This window comes from Phyllostomus hastatus, unplaced genomic scaffold (assembly GCF_019186645.2).
Source record: "Phyllostomus hastatus isolate PE091 unplaced genomic scaffold, TTU_PhHast_1.1 phas_scaffold_78, whole genome shotgun sequence".
NCBI classification, from domain to species: domain Eukaryota; kingdom Metazoa; phylum Chordata; class Mammalia; order Chiroptera; family Phyllostomidae; genus Phyllostomus; species Phyllostomus hastatus.
In genome coordinates, this window is record NW_025334041.1 from 25,678,425 (window position 1) to 25,703,164 (window position 24,740).

General features: G+C 40.2%; 1 non-coding gene and 1 pseudogene across 1 annotated transcript; one reads left to right on the plus strand and one right to left on the minus strand.

Annotated features, from left to right (window-relative positions):
• The first annotated feature begins 2,464 nt into the window (after positions 1-2,464).
• Positions 2,465-2,591, plus strand: LOC123812314 (annotated as a pseudogene).
• Positions 2,592-10,216: 7,625 nt separating this feature from the next.
• LOC123812317 lies at positions 10,217-10,405 on the minus strand. Its single transcript, XR_006784585.1, has one exon. It is a non-coding gene; the product is annotated as a U2 spliceosomal RNA (small nuclear RNA).
• Positions 10,406-24,740: the final 14,335 nt, after the last annotated feature.

Below are 24,740 nucleotides of genomic sequence, written 5' to 3' on the forward strand. Positions count from 1 at the left end.
ACAAACGCAACAATTCGTAACTGCTGCGAAGAATGAAAAACAACTCGGTTTGTAAATGTATACCTCAAACGACGTTCCAGAAAAAATTTATCGAAACACATTATGAGATTAGTAGCAGCAGTTAATGAGGAATGAAGGGTGTGTTTTTAAAAGCCCTTTACAAATCCTCTTCCTCTAATGCACTCTGAGTCAGTTCCACCAAGCTGGCCTTGACTCCTGCAAACACCACTGTTCTAAGACAGGCTTCTGCCGAAGACCCGCAGGGCTCGTTAAAAGTGTCACCAGAATATATCATCTCACAGTCTTTGATATTTTCTAAAGTAAAGGAGCCGTTAGAATGTAACTCTGGTTTCAGTTTAGCTGGATCCAATGCAATCAATTTATACACTAATAGCTCTTTGTGTTTTAACGGTAGGTGATGTATAATTAGTTTATTGTTTCCAGCCTTAGTTCAGAATTTCACATTCTCATGAGTTAAGAGTTTTAAATGAGTGGATGAACATTCAGCTAGAAAAGTGTTTGTGCCTAACCTTCTGTCAGAACACTGTATCAACCTTCTGTCAGAACACTGCGGGAATTAAGATTCCCAGGTGTGACAAAATTACAGTTCTCTGTCTCCAGAATTCATAGTGTTTCTGGTGGGAGTCACAAACAAGCTGCCGGTAGTACTCCAGGCCTCTTCTCTCCTTTTCTTTCTCTTTCTTTTCATCTCTCTCTCCCCCGACACCCGCCCCCCCCTCACTAGACAATGTATATTTTTTTATTGGTTAGCATCAAACTAAGTAAATTCACATAGATTCCACATTCCGGAGGGCGGACGGAGTGGAGTAGCTGCAGCCCCTTTGAATAGATAAGCGGGTGGGTCTCCCACTCTTCTCCACTGGACGGGGCCTGTGTCATTGACTGACTTCCTTGAACCGCCCCCTCCCGGGGGTGGGGGGAGGGGCAGACACACACACTTGCCATCACTTACCCCATACAGGGCCATGCAGGGTCTGGCCTTAAGGCTCTCCCTTTCCCACATCTTGGTGGTAGATAGATACTCTGTTCCTGGGTCCTGCAATAACCATCTCCTTTTCTCACCAGGCACACTGGGAATAGTATCAGTTTGCCAAATATTAGGATATAAAGAAAATTGAAATCAAATTTACCAAATATTCAATATAAAAGGAATTAAGGCCAACATCAGCAAATGCTCTAGTTCCAAGAGACAGCCAAACGACTAGGCATTGCCTATGATTTGGCAAAAAGGGTTAAGGGTTGAAGGTGTTATTGAAAGGAAAAGGAGGAAAATGTGACACCCAGGGAAGACTGCAAAAATGAGTGAGTGAGGAGAAAGAGAGGAGTCACAAGGAAGGAAAGACACACTGTCCTGGTAGAGACATCCACAGTGCCACCCACCACTCTCTCAGGGGCAACGACCAGTAACCTACCCAGGACTAAAGCAACACATTAGAGTAGAAACGGATAGGGAGTAGGAGGAGGGAGTCAGGATTTTTACCTACTAGGTAACAATGTTATGAAATCACTTGGACATGAGTCAAGATATCCCATTTTTCAACACAATTCCACTAAGGAATTGTGTTGAAAAGAAATGCAGTTCTCCAAAAATGTGTCCATTTCTCTCAAGGTTTTGCTAGCTTGGCTGCTTAAGGCCCCTAAAAGTCAGCACCAGACCCTGATCCCATATCTTCTAAACCAATCACTCCAGTGACAGAAGAAAGGCAGTTTCATTATTTCAGCTTATTCCCAATATTTAATAATAGGAGACATTTTGAGGGCACTAAGAGTACTTGTCAGGAACTCCTTTTACATAAGGCTAAAAACACGCCAGGAGTGACACTTGAAATTGATCATCCTTTTAGCCATTCTGTCAGGCTTCGGAAAATTAATGAGTGGGCTGCAGAAGGGAAGTGGCTTACATCGCACAAATGTGCTGATCCTGACTTGCTGGAATTCTGCTTACCTAATGCAAAGCTAAACATTCCACTTCTCCACAGTGTTTACATTCTACCCAAACCATCCCTTGGGTTTCCTCCACTCAGTGCCTCCCCACCCTGCCCTCCACCCAGTCCCCTCTCTTGTAGCTTCCCCCCACCCCCGCCTCCCCAGCACCATCCCTGCCTGTCCCACATCAGCCAGGGGAGCAGCAGTCCACCTCAATAAAAAAAAAATCGCCTTCTCCAATGTCCCTTCCCATACTTCCCTTATACTTACAGAGCTCAAGAGGACCTTCAAGGACTCTTCCCCCGTGCCAGGGTGGCCTCCTCAGGGAAGTAACAGTGAAATACAAAAGAAAGGAGCAAAACTCACTGCTTTCATCCAATGGAAGGACACAACGGGTACTTTTCAGACTTAAATCACAAAAGCTTTTCTATAAAGATCAAGATTTTAATGCTGGATGACATTTATTCTACAATATCAGGTTTGGGTGAGCATCATGCTCAAATCACTGCCAGATGAGAAACTTACCTGGGTGAAGAAACACCTTGATCAGGAAGGTGATTCTCCCAAGGAAAGGTTTAGCTCTTGCACTCTGTAGGAATGACTTCTGCCATTTCTCCAAGTGTGAGAAATGCAACTATAGGAGCTATGGAAAGATATAATATTCTCTGTCCCTAAAATACTATAATTCACAGAATTAATGGAACACATAAAGAAACTCAAAAAGTTCAAACATAACAACACGTAACCATCATTAATAAGGCCTTCTCCAAGTTGTAACAATTGAATAATAAACACCCTGTACGTACTTATCACCTTACCTCCCATGCAAACCCTAGGATCTGGCTAAGCAGCTGTAATCACAAAGCTGTCTCAGACAACACTGCCCCCCTGTGGGCCTGTGAGGAAACCATCAGATCCCACATTTATGAAGTCTTCTTTCTTGGATCAGTTAAAGAGCACTTGGGCGTGTTCCAATTCCATGTTTTTCTCTTTTAATGCTCACTGTTTAGGTTTTTCAAATCTGTTTCTCATAAATTCTCTCTAATTCCTTTCCTCTTTTCTGTTTTGAATTCTTACCAAATTCATACAGAAAATTTTCCACTCGCTTTCTCCTGCTTTCTTTACACTCTTTTCTCTCTATTGCTTTTGTAAGTCAAAAAACTTGATAAGAAGGCAGCCACTGGCTGGAGTTCAGCAGCATTGTCTGGCCAACATCTAAAGCACCTAACAGTGTCCCAAAGTTGTCTTCTGAATATATCTCCTAAAGTTGTCTTCTAAGCTTTCTTTCTACCTCAATTATCAAAGTAAAAAAAAAAATTAAACAAACAAAATTAACATTGCAGTTAAAATCATAGGATTTTTGTTTGTTTGTTTAAGTCCTTGGTCTCTAATTTCAGCTCTGCAGTATCCTAGCTAAGCAAATTTGAGAAATTACCTAGACTGACTTGGGCCTTAGTTTCCTCCTCTGTAAAATTAGCAGAATCACAATGCATACCTGACAGAAACACTGACAAAAGCCAATTAACTAGTACTTGTCAAGGATTTAAAACAGTGCTGGCATCATAAATCACTAATATTTTATTTTATTGTCAATATTGCAGTAGTATTTTCTGATGCCACTTTTTAAATTTAAATATTTGTACTTCATCCACATTTTGGGTTATAAATAGATTTGTGGCTTGGCCTATTTCCAACACTGTTCCAATTATAAAATATGTCTAGATTTTTAAAAATACTCTTAAACTTTAGAGAGCATCTTAGTTATAAATTAATAGCTATCGATCTGTTCATAGTAACTTCACAGACGCAAAGGAACCACTGAGTGGGGGAGCAAGGCAGGATCTGGCTGCAGATGAGATTAGGAAAGAATAATTTCCTGAAGTATTTTGTTTGGGTTTTTGTTACAATTAGAAATATTGAGAAGCAGAAAATGGGGGAGGGGATACATTCCAAGTGCTGAAAACAGTATGTTCAAAATCTTAGAAGAACGAGCAAGCTGAAAGCCTACAATTTTGATAAAGCTCTGCTAAAATTTAAAAAAAGATACCTTGGCAATTCAATGTATTTTAATGGCTTGGTAGAAACTCCTTTTCTTCCATTCTGGAACATAAAGCTGCTGTCTTCAAACACAAACTGTGGTCTAGATCCAAAAAGGAAAGTGGAATGTATTGCCAACATTTTTCCCCACGTATTTAAAGTGGATGGAAATGGAACACATTAAAAGAGACTTGCCTTCCATTTTCCATAATGCTCTAAACTGAGCATGAGCTGATGCAGGAGATTGGAGCAGTGGGGGCAGGTAGCAATGGGCCTCTGCATTCAATCAGAATCAGATGCTTAATTTATGCGGTCCTAGCACAGGAGACAGAAAAAAGGGTAAGCACTTACAGTAGCTGCTGCTGATTACTGACTATTCATTAAAAAGGTATTTGGCTTGTGCCAATGCAACCCCAATGTTCTTTGTGAAGAAAAAGTCTATCATGCAGTTTTCCTATAAATTATGCAGTTTTCTGTTTAATCTTCGTCAGAAGCCCATGCCCTGTCTCATAATAAAGAACTGTTTAAAGGTTCTTACAGCCCAGGAAGTGTAGCTAAAATACTGGAATCACACAATTAAAAGGAAGCAAAAACTAAATTAAGCCTCCAAAAAGGGACACTGCCCAAGTTAATGCATCCCTTGTGCTGGAGGGATTCTCGCCCTGACAAGCGGGGCTAATACGTGCTCTGGTAATTGCTTCTTTCCCCCACCCTGCTGAGTAATTGCTTTGCAACTTTGCCCTCCTGGCACACACACATAGAGTTATCATGATGTGATCTCAAAATGATACGTAGACCCAAAGAGAAATGTTTTATAAATCATGCAGTCAAGAAGAATGGGAAAGATTACCAAGAGAACTAATTCGGTTTGCAGTCTAGCAGCATCTTAGGCATTCATCCAGAAAGGAAAAAAACACATCCAGGATATCATCAGGGCTTACACCTTAGCTCCTCTCTCTAGACACCAGTCCACACAGCCAAACACAGCACATCCAGATGTTTTGACTTGCCAGCGTCCAGTCCCATCACAAGAACTAGGGAACGTAGGAAGGGTCTTGATGGATCAGACAAATGGCTTATATTATCCACAGAGAGGGAGGTTCACCCTCCCCAACACCATTCTCAAGAGAGGGAAGGTTGACTAGGAAACATCTCTAGATTCCCTTTCCTTAGTAAAGCTAGTATGTTTATAATATTGCTCCTTTTCCCCTTAAATCCTTCCTGACCCTATATGCATTTTTCAGCTTATATCCACCTCTTGAAATTCCTAGAGTTTATAAAGATTGCTATGATAAAATAATGTCTCCTGTGTTTGTCTTAAAACAAGCCTTTTACATATGGCTGGCACAGGGGTAAGCACACAGAAGATATTTGGAGGGAAAATATCTACTAACTCGAAACTGACTGAATTGGAAATATGCAGGGTCTGACCCCTCATTATAAATGCACCACCTGATTGGGTCCCCTTAACTGGATGCCTTAGGATTCCAATGTGAATGTTTCGGCTTGGAAGGGGAGACAAGCACGTGATGCCTGGGTCTTTGACTTTTTCAATATTGATTCCAAAAGAGATAAGACAAGATTTTCAGTGATTTCATTGGATTAAGGGTAGGGTTAGGGGTGCTAACTCTCTTATTTGATAAAACTGACCATATTCTTTACCACTTGGCATAAAGCCAACTCTAAAATAAATGAGCAGATCTTGCTTTAGCCTGTTCTAACCTCATTTTTTTTATGAAAAGCAAGTTGATCATTATCTTTTTCTCTGTTTCCTTGATCCTCTGTAGCCATCCAGCCCTCCAGAGGTCCCACTGCTTATTATTGAGATATTTTACTGAGAATTCCTCCTTACTTTTTATCACCAGCCAAGTAATATTTAAACTCAGAAAAGGGACCTGAGATAAGTCCTTTGTAACCGTGAACCTTTGGGAGATAGACTAAGGGACAAGTCATACCGTCAACATGAGAAAATCCCCAGGAATCCAAGACTCAGTTGTTTCTATTCCCAAGCCAAGGCATCTGTCACCAACTGAATGTTAAACTGTATGTATACGAGCCCATGTCTTGCAAATGGAGTTGAGACATTAGTTTCAATAGGATCTGCTCATTGGTTAGATAAGATTTTTCAGGTTTAAAGAAATCCATGCTGTAAGTTATCACCCTATGAGGGTGTCTGCTCCACAGACCCACTACTCTCTAGTCTAAGTTATACCTCAGTTGAGAGAGAGAAACTCATACTGCTACAATCATACAATGATGACACTTATTTCTCCCCCTTCCTGAAAAATCCCATCTCATTCAATGGTTGAACAGTAAGATACCTGTTCTTCCAGGGCTCAGAAATATAAACAACATTTGACACTAACGTTCATTTTCCCTCTGCTGCTGTCACAGCTTATCGCTCCTGTTTGATGGTAGGTAGACCCACTGCTTTGACTTATTCTGTTACTTATGTGACAAAGGCTAACCCACCAAGGTCAGCAGTTGGGTATCATCCATCATGTTGCCAATACGTCTGCCGTGATTGATGGGGATGATGCACTGCGGGGTCCCTGACTTCTGTTACTGTCGCATTTTTGCCTCTCAGCCGCACCAGCACTGGAGCTCCCAGGGGTTGTGCCATCTTGTCTCATAATGGTCCTCCAACGGCAGTGGCTCAAGCATGGGCTTGCTTTCACAGAGCAGTGGGGAGCCAGGGAGTGCTGGTCTGGCATGCCTGCTGATTCAGGAAGTGTGCCGACGAGGGCGTGACCTAAGGCAAGGCCCACACTGAGTTGTGATCCTTTGCTTGAGTGTAAACATGGATGATTTTTACCCAAATCCATGTCCCTAATAAATAAGCACATCCCAAACATTGAAACCTAGATGATATGAATAATCCTATTAAAGTCACCTTGAATTTTTAGCAAAGTTAGCAATAGATTAGTGAATTTTATAGCTAAAAAAAATGAGGAAGGGGTCATTTTCTTGTTTTTGTAGATAACATGCAGCCTCAGAGACATGATTAAAATCCTAACCCTAGGTCAATAAACACAATACTCTTGATTTCCAAGCTTTTCCTCCCGGCAAACCTGACAACTCCAACACAGGCAGAAGTACAGAAGTCGATGATGGGGAAAATGCAACGGGACTGTGTGTACACCTCCTCTTCATCGTCTTCTCCTTGTAATCAATAGCACACTGAGTCTCCAGCTTCTATTGAATTAGGTTTACAAAGCTTTTTTTGTTCTCACCTGTCGCTAAGAAAAATCATTCATGGCATCCTGGATCTGAACTAGCGGAGACTGCATGAATCAAAAAGGTAAAAAACGTTCCCTCCCCAGGGAGGCCGCCAGCTGTCTCATTGATTCAGCGCTGCTCTTGGCTGATTCAGAGGCTACTCTGGCACCAGTTCCAGAGAGCGTGCCCGTATAATAAGGTACCACAATGCAAATTGTTACCAGGGAGAAACAGAACATCTGGTCTGGAACAAAGGCAAAGTCCATCGCTAAGCAGCAGCCTGGCCATCCGCATCCAAGCATGAGTGTGCAGGGGCCCATCACCTGAAAGAGAGGTCCCTGAAGCCAAATAAGTGAAGATAACAGAAACCACAAGGAAAAAGAAACCCTGAGAGAGAAATCATGCATTATTTTCTCATTATTTTTTGTCTAAATGTAAGAGGATACTATCAACTAGGATACTGTTCCTATTTTTAGAAAGAAGGAGCTCTATTTTTTAATGAGACCAACAATAAAAATTGAAAATTGAAAAAGCAGAAGTCAGTCTATTCATGCCTTTATTGTGTGTGTGTGTGTGTGCCTGCACGTATTTAATGGCTGAAAGCTTCCCTTGTCATCATCCTACTGTTACCAGCCAAGCTCATGACTGGCCTCTGTTCTGTGGAAATATTTGACCAACAGCATTGATGTGGGCAGTGACAACAAGAGCAGTAAGGAGTGGCAGCAAGCACGAGGCCCACCATGTGCCTTCTACCACGCTGGGCACCTACATTGGGCACTTTACAGTCTCAGGCTAGCCAGGGAGCTTTCGATGCTATTGTCATTTTTGTTGCTTTAAGTACTAAACCACACCTTCAGAAAAAAATTTCTTTTCAACTGCTTTAAAATCCAGATTTTTTTTTAAAAAAAGGCTTACCCTGTTGACAAAGCCCCTGTCAGAGTGAGTTGAGAGTCATTATACTCTACATAAGGTTTGTGTACTTCGTTCCCTTCCAAAGCCATCTGTCTGAATTTAATTCACTGATAATTTTATCAGTCTCCCCATGCTTTGCCTGAAACCTCTCCATTGCATTTTTTATGTTTCACAGATGTTAACTCTTTGAATGACAGTTTCAACACATTTAGAATTTTGATGAAGATGCCCAGTCTCTCCGAAGGCCCCTCTCACACACAGTAGCCCTTGTGCTCTCCTACCAAAGTGTGCTTCCCTGGGGCAAAGCCCGTCCAGTTGCAAAACTGTACCTGGGACTTGCTGAAGAAGCCGCCCACAGGGGCAGATTCCGTGCACCCTCAGTACCTATTATTTAAGATGCCTTTCTGGAAACTGCTCATCAAAATACACTGTATAGGAATCATTCCAACCTTCCTTCCGACCTAATTGGTCCACCTAATATTTATTATCTTTTAGAAAATGCAGACCATCGAATGATACTACAGACATATTTAAAAATTAACTGTTTGAAGGAATTGTATCTTTTTCCACAAAAGGCCATTTAAATGCATACTTCTAGGTTGTGCATATGTAGATTATCTCAGTCATATTATCAAATCATTTTGAGAACAGTCGGTTACAGATTCATTCAGGGTAAAGTTCTTTTTTTTCTTTTTTTTTACCATTATCTATTCATTTTAGTCTTTTTATTTCATTAAATTTAGTGGGGCAACATTGATTAATAAAATTCTATAGGTCTCAAGTGTGCAGTTCTATGATACACCACCTATGTATTGCATTGTGTGCTTACCGCCCAAACCCAAATCTCCTTCCATCAGCATATATTTGGCCCCCTTTACCCTTTACTGCCTCCCACTCCCTGTCCTCTGGTAACCACCATATTGTTGTCTGTGTCTGTGAGGTTCTCTTTTTCATTTTTCTGCTTCGTTCATTCATTGTTTTCAGTTCAATGCCCTACTACCAATGACTGGATAAAGAGGATGTGGTACATATATACAATGGAATACTACTCAGCCATAAGGAAAGATAAAATACTGCCATTAGTGACAACATGGGTGGATCTTCTTGAGAATATCATACTAAGAAACATAACTCGGAAAAAGTCAAGAACTGTATGATTTCACTCATAGGTGGGATATAAAAGGAACATTTTTTAGTTGATGTCACATCCTGCTTTTCATTTTGCCCATTCAGCTTTTTAAGCATCTTCGGGGAACAAGGTGCAATGCCGGGCACTGTGGGAGATGGACAGGGAGGTTCACAAGACACCAGCTTCCCGGGAGTTTGGGATCTAGTTGGGAAGGGGACACAGAGCAGACAGTGACTATACAAAGTGCTGCATGTACACAAGCAAGAGAGGGTTTACTTAACCAGAAACATGGGTGCTGGCTTCATAGAAGAGATGGATTTTTACTTGGGCCCTGAAAACTGAGTAGGACTTTGAGGAGTAGATAAGGGGATGTAAAGGTACCCAGGCACAGGGAACCTCACTTGGAAGAGCATGGGACACTGGCACACAATGGGCACCAGTCTGGTTGGATCAGAGCATGTGTGAGGGAGAAACCAGAGCCAAAGTTAGAGCCTTGAGGTGGAGCAGTGACATGGAGATGGAGCCATGGTATGGAGAAGGAAAGGTGCCATTGGCACCAAGAATGAGACCAAGAATGGTGACTGAGCAAGAATAAGACCTAATGTGAACTGCACTCTCTAAAGATAATGGCAGTCTCTATAGGAGGAGCTAGGAAGGAAGATACTAAAGACAGGAAAATTTTTAAAATATCCTAAGGAAGACAAGGGAGGTTCTGAATGAGGGAAGATGTGATTGGAATGAAGCTTGGAAAACTTGTACAAACACTCCAACCAAACAGATGGTGGAGATACACTCAGATCAAAAGAATGGCTCAAGTAGGCTGAACAAAGCAAACTGACTAAAGTGCTTTGCAGATTTGCCTCTTTCTAAGTTACCTGTTGGTCTGCCAGGTGTCACCACAATTTCCCAGAGGAACCTAAGCAGCCTTTTATGGAAGTGTCTTCCTCAAACTTGGGATTATTTTGTTCCCCAAGGGGGCGTACCTTTCCTGGAAGCATGGCAATCCCAGCTTGCTGCATGGAGTGTATGGAACAAGCTTCTATTCCATCTCCTTGCTCTGAAAATCCACTTAATGTATCATTCTCAGATAGAGGGTGTACCAGATATTAAACTGATAAGAAAAGATGACACCTGATCTTAGCCAAAAAGCCAAGAAGTGACTGTGATTATATTGTTACTATTAATTTAACACTAATAGTGTCCTCAGGGTAATTAGAAAGTTCCTAGCACTCATCTGTGTTTACAGACTCAGAACCTTCACTGGAAAACACTATTCTGAAAGCCTAATGCAGGGACAAGATAAAGGTCAAGAAAACAGACGTTACATCCACGGTGGCCCAGGTCCCCCACACAACAGGAAGAAATGAGGAAGAACAGGTATAGTGTCTTAATGAAAATAATGTCAATACCACCACAGATGGAAATGTCAAAAATTAGGAACACAAATGTATTACTTAAAATTTCAGAGGAGGGTGATATATGAACCTAAGATGCAAATCTTCTCAGGACATGATTTGTGTTCATTTTCACCAGCTAGAGAATTATCTGTGGCACTAAACCAGGTCCCCAGCCTAGGAAAACTGCATCTAGAAAACATGTAAATATTTTTCAGTGAGAAACTTAGGGGAGAATTTGGCTTAATATGTTGCAGTTGGGACTAGCTTACTGTTTATCAAAACCCGTTCTCTTTTTTCCTGAGTACATAGCCAGACTGTATTTCCCACTCCTAACAGTAGTTAGGAGGCATGCTGCAACTCATTTCTGCCCAAATGAATGTGGTCACAAGTGATATTCTTCCCTTATCACCCTGAGAAGCTTCCAGGTCGATTCTCCACACTCTTTTGCCTTTCGGTGAAGTGGAGGAGAAGGGAAGTCCAAGGCCCCAGGGGGAAATGGCGCCACTAGAGGGAAAGACTGTGTCAGGCAGGAATTTCTACCAGCCCATGCTGGAACGTGATCCAAATGAGAAGAACATTTTCATAAACTGTTACTGCGTTCAGCCACTGAGATTCGGAGCTTTTTTGTTACAGCAGTTAGCCTACCCTGACTGATACACACTTGAGGTTTTAAAGTCAGAGACTTAGATCTTTGTTTCAGCTCTGTTGCTTCATTAGTAAAAACTTCAGCAAGTTGCTTAATCTCTTGGAGCCTCAATTTCCTTGTAAGTAAAACAGGAAAAATTGGGCAGCTAAGAGCATTAAGTAAAATAAAATGAATGTAAATCTATTTGCACAGTGCCTGGCAATAGAAAGGATATAATAGAAAACAGCTATTATCATTAGTAGAGAGAAGGCATCCTTTGTATGGTTACATTAGGCATTAAAATGACCTTGGAGAATGGGATAATAAGGTAGATCTAGGAAAAATGTTCCTCTCTAGTATTTTCTAGAAAGGAAAACTGCATTTTAATCTTCCTATATCATCAAAGAATTACTTTAGATTAAAAGAATATCTTGTTTCTCTTAAAGAATGCTGGAGAAACCTAAGACTTAGAGTTGAATCTAAGGTCCAGTACTGAGATATCTGCATTTGGCCATGCTGGAATGACTGGTTTGGAAATTACACTCTTATTTCAAGCTATAAAATAGTACAAAATGTGTGAGGCGATTGTTGTCAAGCACTGGATGACAAACTGAACACAGCTGCGACCTCTGACAGAGGGAACCGTGTGAGATAAGTGACCCCACGTTGCTATCTAGGGCACTTTCGGAAGTGAGGTACAGTAACTGGCAGTATCATTAGACAGAGGAGGCAGAGTTTGGACTTTAGGGTTGCTTGAGAGGCTACAATCTACAGGGAACACGACTTGAGATGGGGGAGACATAAAAGGCAGAGCCCCCACAGCTCAGCATAGAAGCACCCCTCAGGACCTTGGCCAAGCATTGGACTGCACCTGTGCAGGTGAGACTCAGTGAAGACAACCAGAAACTAGCTGCTGGGGAGTGATTTCTGAATGAAGGTATCGGAAGGTGCAAAGTGCTGGGAGACATTGCAGTTCTAGCCAGAATAAAAAGACTTCAATTTGTACTTTGGGCATTTCATTAAGGCCCCAAAAGGGCTACACATTGGAAACAAGGACTATGGCCTAAAATAAGGGATGTGCTCTAGTGCCAGGAAGGGGGCAACGGAAATAGACCCTTTCTAACAATATCTAAAACATCTGCAACATGGTTTGTCAACTTCAGCAGTATTAAAATCGTTGTGCAGTGCTTTTCTTGTGAATTGGGATATGTTTAGCAGCATCCTTGTCCTCTACACACTGTCTGCCACCACCAACCCCAACTGTGGCGACCAAAAATACCACCATACACAGCAAATATCTCCTGCGTGTGGAAGCAAAACTCTGCCTGGCTGAAAGCCACCGCTCTACAAGATCTATATGACCACTCCATATGAACTGTCAGCCAAAAAACCTCATCATTCTTTAAAGAAAATATTGAAATCCGTAAATCATGTCTTATCCATAATATCCAGCATACATTTTTAGAAATAGCCACACATACAAATACGTTAAAAAGTATGACTTAAAGTCAAAAGGAAAAATAGTTGATAAAAGTAGTCCCCTGGGATTATGCAGGTGTTGAAATTATCAGAGAAATACTCTTAAAAACTATTATAAATATGTTTGATGATTTAAAGGAAATTATGGATAGAATAAGTCAACATACAGAGAACATCAGTTGAGACATGAAAACTACAGAAAAAGAACCAAATACAAATTCGAGAACTAAAAAATAAAATAGATAAAATAAAAAGCTCACTGGATGGGCTTAAGAAAAAATTGAACAATGGAAACAAAAGAATTAGTGAGCTTAAAATAAGTCAACAGAAATTACCCAAACTAAAGAACAAAGATAAAAGTGACTTTTAAAAATGAACAGCACCTCAGTGTCCTGTGGGAGAATAGGAAGATACAAGGTCTGTCCAGAAGGTACCCAGCTGTGTAATATGAAAATTAGAAGATACAAGATACAAGAAACAGTGTACATAGGACAATGACACCTCGGTCCCCTTCAGAGTAGGCACCTTGGAACCTCACACAGTTCTCCCAGTCACCATCAACTGCCCCATCGTACTGCCCTGAATCTCACTGATGGTCTGAAATCTCTTCCCTTTCAAATGTGATTTCAGTTTTGGAAAATGCCAGATGTTGCAGAGCACCAAATTTGGGCTTAGGAGCCTGAGCCACCTGGGTGATTGATGTTTCACAAAAACACTCTGCACGACATGTGATTTGTGAACGAGTATATTGTCATGATGAAATTGCCAATCACCAGTTGCCCATAGCTACGGACTTCTGAATCAACCAAATAGTTTCTGCAGAGGAATGTTCAAGCTTAATGTAAAATTTGATGCAATTTCGTTGCTCTACTCACTCAGTCATTTTGAATGTGACAGCCACACAGTACACATGCTCACTCCACGGCATCTACCACCCCCACTGACTAGTACAACGAAGTAGTTATTGTTCACACATGCGCATTCCAGTCCACTCTCCTTGGCTGCCAGGTTCCATCATTGTCACACAAACTGTTCTCCTTATAGTAACAATGGCTGGACTTTTTCCGGATAGATCTCATATTTAACAGACATGCAATTAGTCTCACAGGAATAGGAGAGAGTCAGGGTACAAGAATACTTGAAGAATTAATGGTTAAGATTTCCCCAAGTTTGGTATAAAACATCAACCCACAGGTCAAAGAAGATGAGCAAACCGAAAACATTACAAATACAAAGAACATAACTGGGCACATGACTGGGCCACATAACTGGGCCAAAAATAAAGAAATATTTTAATAGCAGCCAAAGGGGGAAATTGTCATACCCAGGGGAACAATTATAGGGATGACTCTGACTTCTCATCAAAAGCACTAGCGGCCAAGAGACAATGAGACAGATCTTTAAAGCGCTGGAAGGGACTACTTGCTTCCAGCCAAGAGAAACGAATAATCTAAAATAGAAAAAAGGAAAAAAAAACACAAAGTATATGCAACAGTGGTTTTCAAGACACTGGACTTAGTCAGCAAAAGAAAATGATCCCTGGGAGACAGGAAATAAATAAGGTGAGCCTCGTAACTGCCTCAGCTTCCTGGTTTGAGAGTTTCTGGACCCCTAGCAGGGAAGGAGGAACCAGGAAAAGCCCATCAGACTTTCTGAGTTGAGAATATGAAGCTTAGAGTTCAGGGGAAACAAAGTGAATGGTGTTGGAAGGGCAGAGTACTGGAAAGGAGACAGTTGCACAAAGAGAAGCATGGACATGTCCCGAGAGATCCCTCACGTATTCTGTACATTCATTGGAGAAAACTACCAGAGGCCAAGGACTTAAAGGGAACAGTATCCAGCAGTCACACAAGACAAGAACTGGTGCTCATTAGCACAACCTGATTGGGAAGCTACATTTTTCATAGGGCATTGGATAGAGTATTCAGAAGGGTATTGCATTAGACATGAGGAATAATTAACCCTAGGCTAAAATGATGCTCTGGTCACATCTACCAAATTGTAAAAGCAAGACCCAAAAGTTCCAAATGATTTCCAAGAAACGACTGCATCGCAGAAACAATGACAAAAATATTTATAGAATATAAAAGCATTCTGCACCCAAGAAGATAAACTCACAATGTCTGGCATCCAATCCACATTTACCAGGAATACAAAGAAGTCAGACTAGACAACACATAAAAAGGAAGAAAATCAGTCAGTTGAAACTGGCCCAAGCTAAGACCAACGTTATAATTACAGACACGGGCACTGAAATAATTATTATAACTGTATTCTATGTATTCAAAATAATAAATAGAGCCCTGGCTGGTGTGGCTCAATGGATTGAGCCCTGGACTCTGAATCAAAGGGTCAGAGGTTCCATCCCGAGTCAGGGCACATGCCTGGGTTGCAGGCCAGGTCCCCAGTGGGGGATGCTCAAGGGCAATCACACATTGATGTTTCTCTCCCTCTCTTTTCCCCTCCCTCCCCATCCCTCTAAAAATAAATAAATAAAATCTTTAAAGATATATTAAATAGACAGGAAATATTTTTTTTAAAGGGAGCTTCTCTGAAGCCAGAAATCTGGGACGATCAAACTGTAAGATGTGGAAACTGCCGTGGCTGTGATGAGAACTACAATGAATGGGAAAAATAAGAGATTCAATATTTCAGAGGAAAAGAATAGTGAACTCAAAGAAATAACAATAAAAATGATCAAAAATGAAACACAAAAAGAGAAAAGAATTAACAAAAATGGACAGAGCCTCAGTGAGTAGTGGGCCAACTTCATGTGGCCTAATATTTACGTAATTAAAATCCTTGAAACAGAGGAGGGCGGGTAACCCAAAAAGTGATTGAAGAAAAAACAGCCAAAATTTTTTTGATCTGATGAACATCATAAACTCACAGATCCAAGAAGCTCAACAAACCCCAAGAACAAGATATATGACTTTAACTGTCAAAACACACCATAATCAGATTGGTCAAAACCAGTAATAAAGAGGACATCTTCAGAGAAGCCCAGGGAAAGAGCATGGGAGTGGGAAGAGGGAGAACATGTTACACTAAAATAAATAAATAAGGATGACCGCAAATTTCTCAGACAAAGCAAAGCAAGCAAGAAGACAAGGGAGCAACATCTTTAAAATGCCGAAAAGGTAAAACAAAACAAAACAGAACAAGCTGTTGACCTAGAATTCTATACCAAATATATATATATATATATATATATATATATATATATATATATTTTTTTTTGCAAAAACTAAAGGCAAAATAATGGGTTTTCTTGGAGACATACAAAAGCTGAAAGAATTTATTGCCAGAAGACATGCACCATGAAAAAATGTTAAAGGAAATCCCCGAGGCAGAACACAAATGGTATGAGATGGAATGCAGACTCCTAGGAAAGGTGCCTACGTGAATAAAGATGTAAGATTTTGCTTTTTTTTAGATCATTTAAAAATAGAATTTGCTATTTAAACAAAACTACTGGCAATATATCATAGGGTTTATAACATATGTATAAATAAAATGTATGACAAATATAGTTCAAAGGATAAAAGGGGGAAATTGAAGTATAATTATTATATTATATGGGAAGTTACATAATATTGATTCTAAGTAAACTGTAAGTTAAGTATGCATGTTTTTCCCAGATCAGTATCTTTTAAAAATGACCTATGGTTCTCAAGCCAATATAAGAAATAAAAGAATATCATAAAAATATTGAATTAAGTCAAATTGTAATTATACCACTTACTGTCTGTGTAACTTTATGCAAGTAAATCCTATTTACTCTAACTTCAGTTTTATCATCTTCCACTAGAGGCAACTTAAGTAATAATTTCATTAAATTGTAAATAGTCCTCTGTTTCTCTCTCTCTCTTGTACACACAGACACACACACAGGCTTGAATACACACACAGAGATGAACACACTAACACAGGCTTCAAAATTAGTCAAGTTTGGTTTGGATTTGGCCCCACCACTTACAAGTTGCATGACATTGACAGAATATTTAACTCTCTGGTTTAAAATGAGGGTAATCGGGTCTACCTTGAAGAACTTCATGAGGTTTAATTTAGCACGGGTCCTGCTTTAGTCTCCAAATATCTAAGGGCTGTGTTTGCCTGGTCTCTTCTTGTTGGCTCAGTGACCTGCCACCAGGTGGCAGGAGATGTGTGATGAATCAGATCCATAAGGACATCACAATGGGGAATACAGGCATTCCAGAGAAAGCCAAGATGCAGTACGGACAATTCTCAGAGATAGATACAAGACATTGTATAGACGACTCCTACTGTCCATGACAAGGTAACGCTTAAGATCTCTTCCAACTCTTGGGAGCCATAATCTTACATTTCTCAGGAGAGCTCTAGTCCAGGTTAGATTCACAATTACGCAGATTTCAGCAGCAGGACTAAGTCAGTGTGGATCTAAATTAAACTGATTCTAATGTATCATAATGAAGAATGGCAGAAACCAGTATAACTCAATGAACTTTTTAAAACCCTTCAGTCCGTACAGATAAAAATATATCTTATATATATTTGTTTGTGCATATGAATGTATAATTACAAATAAATATGATTTTAAGTGGGGTGGAAAAAGAAACGCTCTTCTCATAGAAGTCTAAATAATCAGTGTAGAAGGGTCAATAAAGTTAGAAAATCACCATTGGCAAACCACCGTAGTGGTTGTGGTAACAATCAGCCATAGATACCAAAACATGGGTGAAGGGTTGTTGGAGAAGAGAATATTCACATAGTCTGAAAGTATAACTCTACAGATTATTTATTAATTTCAAAGAGGAAAAAGCATGTTTGAGAGTGGGGAAACTTGATGAACCCTACCTTAAATAAATGATCAAACTTTACCTCACCAATTATAGGATATAATGACCTAACTTGCACAGGGGTGTCCAACCTTTTGGCATCTCTGCACCACACTGGAAGAAGAAGAGTTGTCTTGGGCCACACATTAAATACATTGTGACATGTAATCACAAAATAATTTCATAATGTTTTAAGTAAATTTACGATTTTGTGTTGGGCCGTAGTCATAGCCATCCTGGGTGCATGAGGTTGGACACACCTGAACATGTCCCTTAATTACATATACTGAGAAAGGCACAACATCACCTCATTGTATTTTTGCAGGAAAAAAAAAAGGTTTAACCTAAATCATAAGAAAACAGATAAATTCCAATTAAAGGATGAGCTGCAAAAACAACTAACCTGGACTCTTCAAATGTGCCCCAAAAGGGCCGGGGACTATCCTATAAAGGTTCTAAAGAAGCATGACAAGTAAATGCAATGCTCGATCTTGACTAGACCCTGGGTTTTTAAGTTTTGAAGGAAAAAAAGACCTTTTAGTCCTATAAAAGACATTATTGTGACAATTGAGAAATTTTGGATATACACAGTGTGTTAGGCCATCGTGTTATGTTGTCAGATGTCTTCAGTGTGACAACAATGCTTGATTATGTCAAAGAATGTTCATTCCTCAGAAGACACAGGCAGAAGGGGAAGTGGCATGGATGCTGCAAAACTACAGCTAACTCTCAAATTGTTCGGAGAAAGGAAACAAGTGCGTGTATATAAATATATCATTTCATATACACGAGTACAGCTGAGGCCAGAATAAGGAGTCATTTCCTCCTAACACTGGCAAAGTCTACCGTCTAGACCTTAATCTTTTGAATTGCCTTTCCAGCTGGAGCTGCAGAAGTGACTGTCAGGACCCATATAAACCTGGCTGTGTTCTCCACTTGGGCGGTGTGCTCATTTGTAAGGCCACTGTGGGCCCCATGCACCAGCAGCATGCATCTTTATCTGAAGTTACCCTCCACCTGGAACAGAAGGGGTCATCACAGTACAGCGGAGAAAGGTCAGACTTCAGAGCTTCTCTCAGCACCCAAGCTGTTCTTCCTTATATTAGTACACTTTATAGGGCTTCACCAACTCTATTTTGAGATTGTTTTTAAATTTGGAAGTTGGTACAGTGTCTGTGATTCATTGAAATGTATCCACCGGAGGAGAGGCACCATTCTGATGCCTTCCCACCCCAATGCCCCGGGGCTTGACCCTCAACCATGTTAAACCTGGAACACATCCAGGAATCTCTTAGACTCAGATGTGAAAAGAAACAATATGGGCAGAGAATTCATTCTGGCATGGACATCCCTAAGAGATTTCCCCTGCTCCGTCTGAATCGTCTTCAGGTTTTGTCCCTGCGTTTGTTCAGTACTATGCTAGTTGTAAAAGTGTCGTCTGTATTTTCCACTACTGTATAAACCTCACTCCAAAGAGAACACAGGAATTTACAACGTTTTAGGGTGTCTCAGACAAACTACCTGATCTGTCTGCAGTTCAGTCGCCTCCCCTCTGGTAGAAACAAGACATGTCTCATTGAGTTGAGTCGGGAATGAAAGCGGGAACTTCCCACTTGATCAGGAACTTCCTCGTTCTTCTTAGCTCCATGGCACCAAGGACTTCTAAACACGCTTGACTGAGCGGTATACCTGAGTATAAATAGAATGCCTTAACAAAGACCGCTCCTTGCTCCCATGTTGTCTAGGAGAGAACATTTTTACTAACAGGTCCTAGCAATATGTGCTATTGCAGTTCATGTCTTATACTGAATGGCAATCATGTCTAGATACAAGGAAGTACTAATTGGAGGTTAGAGCACACTGCATTGCTATCTCATTAGATAATTAAGATGAACCAGGTGATAAAAATATTGTTCAAATATTTTTAAAAACCTGAATCGATATATTTGAACAAAATATTGTTCAAATATTTTTATAGGGTAGAGGTCAGCAGCTTTTTCTGTAGAAGCCCAGACGATAAATAGCTAGGCCATGCAGGCTGAGTGGCCTTTGTCACAGCTGCTCACTGTTGCCACCGTGATGAGAAAGCAGCCACAGGCAGGATGTCATGAAGGAACGTGGCTGTGTTTTATGGACACTGAAACTTGAATTTCGTATCATTTTCAGGTGTCTCAAAATAATTCTTTGATTTTTTTCTCAAGCATTTAAAAATGTTTCTATGAGCTAAATCATGTAAAACCAGGCATTTTGTGTCAGGATATTACTTTTACTGAGATATTACATGTGTTTATCAAGCATTTTTACATCAGTGTATAAATTTTAACTTCTGAAAGCATGAGTTAAAATAGATATTGCATTGAAATGAATATTTTAAAAAGAGTGAAGACAATTATAAGTGCTTCTTTCAAAGGCAGTCTTTATTCAGAAATTTACTGATTTATTTTTCATTGTTTTCCAGTGGCAATAAAAATTTCTAAAGTTATAGGTAAATTGTAAAATTATTTTCACTATGTAAGTGATTAAATTAGGGTCTTAATGGGTCACAGGTGTCATGGAACATCATATTTATTCATTTATTTTACACAAGGAGCCCCCAATACTAACTTATAGTTCCCATCCATTTTTTGAGAAATAAATATGTATTTCTTTCCTTGACATGTAATTATCCCAATTAGGGGTTCAGCATGTGTCACCACCAGGGACAGTGTCACAAAGCCAGTAGGGGGCTAAAGTACATCAAGAACTCTTACAGAGAAAGAAAAAGAGCATGTTGGATGATTGTTCACCCCTCTTACAGATTTGCCCAAGCTTTTAAGACTCTCTGCTTGAAAACCTGTGTCAATATCATGTGCAAGGGGCAGGGGAAATGGGCATTACTCCTTTAACAAATATTTACCGAATTCCTGTTATACGCCAAGGACTGCTCTAGCATTAGCAAAGCAATGGTCACCCGGTCAAGCAAGTTCCCTATTCTCCTAGAGCTTAAATTCTAGGAAGGGCAGATAGACAAATAAAGAAAAAAAAAGTTAGATAATGGTAAGTGTAATGCAAACAATTTTAATAGGCTAACATGAAAGATTATAAATTCCAGAAGCTAGTTAAATGAGGTGAGCAGGAAGAATAAAAAAGGCCTCTTAGAGGAATTCTGAAGTAGAGATTTACTCTGCAAGAGGAGACTTGTTGCATCAAGAGCAAAGAGCAGGGGGAAGCACATTGCCAGCAAGGGAAACAACTAGTACAAAGGCCTGCAGGAAACATGAGGAGGTCAGTTTGTGAAACATAAAGAATTCCTATCTGGTGAAAAGCACAGTGAGTAAAAGTAAGGCGCAGTGGATTCACATGGCTGGGCACCCATCAGATCAGGTGCGGCTTTGTGAGCCCGAGAAAGAAGTCCGGATTTTATTCCAGGTGTGATGAGGCAAGGACACAAGGAGAAAAACCAGAGCGGAAGGTGTTAGAGAATTCAAATCAGAGATGATGCTGGTTCTGGCCAGGGTAGTAACAATGCTGCGGGAGAAAAATGGAGGTGGAAAAGGTCCATCTGTTATGAAGACAAAGGCAACAGGTATGTCATGGACAAGGTGTCAGAGGTGGGAGGCGAGGAAAAGAGAAATCAGAGAAGACTCAGATTTTGATTTTAGCAGCTGGATGAGTAAGGTTGTCATTTGCTGAAAAAGCAAAACTAAGGGGAAGAAGGTTTCAGATACAGGTAGATCATATTTGTTATATTAAGTTACAGACACTGCATTAGTTTCCCACTCCTATTGTAACAAATTATCGCAAACTGGGTGGCTTCAAACAACAGAAATGTATTCTGTCACTGTTCTGGATGCCAGAAGTTCAAAATTGAAGTGTGGACAGGGTAATAAATTCTAATCGATCCATTTCAATCCTACATCTATTGAAAACTGAAAAGAGCTCTTTGATTAAGATAGACAATAGCCTAATGATCAAGAGTAGATTTGATTTTTTTTTCTGCCAGATAACTTGTATTTGATTCCTGATGCTGCCTGTCATTAACTGTCAGATTTTGGACAAGTTATTTGACTTCTGCATGCCTCCATTTCTCCACCTGTGAAGTGAGGCTATGATATAATTCTGACACCAACTACTTGGAATTAGTATCTGAAATTTCACAGGTTAAGGGCTCAGGCCTCCACAAGACTGACCTTACTTCAAATGCTAGCTATCTGCTCAGGGATTCCCAGGCTCCTGTACTTCTGACTGACTGGCCACATATTTGAGGTTTCCATTACTAGGTTTCATAATTTTATAACACAACTTACAAAACTCAAGAGAGTACTATACTATTACAGCTATATTAAAGCAAAAGAATACAACTCAGAAACAATGAAAAGACGTAGAGGGCAGGGTCTGGGAGGGTCCCAAATGCAAATTTCAAGTCTTCGCCATGTGGAGTCAGGATACACCACCCAACTCACCAAGCTTCGGTGCCCAGGGTTCTCTGTAGGGTTGCATTATGTAGGCATGATTGGTTGAGTCACTGACCATACAATTGAACTCAATCTCCAGCCCTACTCCCAGCCCAGGAGGATGAGCTAATGTGGCATTGCTCAAAGACCCAACCCTCCAATCACTTTCTGGCACAGTCAGCCCCTATTCTAAAACTGCCTAGGGACCTGCCACACGTCATCTCATGGGCATAAACAACCAGGACCCACCATAAATAACAAGGATATTTCTACAGAAATTCCAGGGATTAAGAGGCTCTCTCCCAAGACCCAGGGAGACAGGCCAATGAAGCCTTCATTATACAACAGGGCCCAATGACAAAACCTACCTCAAAGGGCTGTTTCTAAAGATTAAAAGAGCTCGTAAATGTAAAATAGTTAAAATATAGTCTGGCACTCTAGAAATGTTATATTTTTCACTAAATATTAGTTATTTCTACAAATATTCAATAATATTTTCCTCCCAGAGGTAATCCACCTTGATTTCCCCAAATGTAATAGGCTCCATAGGAAATTCTCATAAAGACTGAATTACATGTACTTTGCATCTATCTTTTCAAGATCTGTGACAAGTTTCTAACATCACACCATCAGTATAAAGCCTAAAACACTGAGTGACTGAGAGAATTACCAGCAATCAGTGCTCCCAATGAAACCTTCCAGCTACAGCGTAACATAGCTGATTTATAGCTTCCATTTTTTATTTGTTGTTTCAACAAACATTTATTTTGTGGCAAGGACTAATCTAGGTTCTGAGCCTACAGTGGTAAACCAAAGGTATTACCTTCACTGAGCTTATAGGAGTGAAAATTCACATATAATCACATTTGTAAATATGTGCATTTATAATATACATTTAACATATAATAACATATATAAGGAAACAGAAATATATGAGGGATGAAGACTGACGTATTTTTAATTGGGTTCTACATGGAATGGGGTGGTCAGAGAAGTGTCGTCCAAGGAGGTAATATTTAAGACTCTGGAAAGAAGTGGCTTGCTTGTCTCCTGACCGGCTCCCTGCTCAGGGCACCTGAGGGTCTGGCTCCCGGATTTCTACACACAGTCTTCCTGCCTCACCTTGCGTCTAGACTAAACCAGTTCGACCTGCTTATAGCTGCCCATTTTCTCCCACGTGTCAAGGTCAGTTTGAAATTCAATGATGTCCTGCATTTAGTCATTTTGAGTCAGCATCACATTTAATGAAATTGTAATACCTATCCTGATGTTTTAAGTACTTGAGTCAGAGAGAGTGGTTAAGAGGGTGATTTTGTGGAAAGGACACAGGAGCCAACTTCAGCAAGACAGCTTAGGAATCTTTCCCTTGAGAAAGCAGCCGTTATTTTTTATTTCTTTTTTATATTCTGCAACTGCAGATTTCAGTTAATATTAAATTACTTATCAGAGAGAGTTGGGAATATGGTTTTCTTTATATTCCATTTGACTTAACATCATTTCTCTGTGGTAAAGTCCCTTTGCAATAAAAGCTCTTTTTATAGATAATTGAGCCTGAGAGTGAAATCTAGGCATTTGAAGGAAATATAGCTGATTCTCTTTCCAGGGGAAAATATCCTGGCCTCCTTCCTAGAACCAGTGAAGTATGAGGCAAATGACAGTCCTTGATTTCAATCAAAGATCCAAGACTATTCCGTGACAGTTGGGGGCAGACCACCAAGTGAAAGCCGGCTTCATGTACTCCACCTCCTATTCACGGCACACGGCGCTCAGATAATAAATAATAGGCTACAGAAGCCATTAACTAGGAGAAAATGCATTGATAACATATCTTCTCTTCACAAAAATCCAGCAGAAATATTCATCAACCTAAACTGTGAAAGAAAAATACATATACCAAAGAAAGAAAGGAAGAAATAAAGGGAGGGAGGGAAGGAGGGAGGGGGAAGGAAGGGAAAGAAAAACCGAAAGAAAAAAGGAAAAAGAGTCATCAGAAAACAGCACTAGAAACAGATGAACTCCTTAGTTAAAACCACGGAAGGGGCAGTACTCAGCTTTATTACTAGATAGCAAGGTTGTACATTACAGACCATTACAAACACAATCATATGAACAAAGCAACAGATACACACAATCAAACTGTCTATTGAGGCATGGCACCACAGAGCAGAAGCAATCACCATGGAAAGCAGTGCAGTGACAACACAATTTTAAATCCATTTGATAGGCAAACTCTATCAGTTGAAATTTCTCAGGATGAATGAGTTTAAAACTCGTTATCTGTAGAGCAGCCTATCTCACGATGCCACTTTATTTATTCAGATGGAGATTGGAGAATATGGGTAAACATTACGGCTCCAGCCTCAATGTGTTTTGTAGATAAATCCTGTACAGTATTTGTTCTCTGTGCCTTTGCACGAGGCTCTTTTCCAGTGCAGGAGAAAAGAGTAGGGAGTGAGGACAGCAGTGAAAGGGATATCTTTAAAAGACACCATGCACGGAACTGTGAAACGGCCATGCAAGCCACAACAACGCTGGGAGGCAACCTGTCATTGAATGTTCCCACTTGAGAGTTTTAAAGTGCTCTGACCTCTTCAAGCAGTCTGTCAGACTGTAAGATTCATTATGTCTAATGGCATCACTTAGCCAGAACACACAGCCAGCCAGGTAACACCACAAAACGCAGGTCATAAAATACATATTTGTTTTATGGTTAAATGTTCACATTTTCCCTTTTCTCCACTA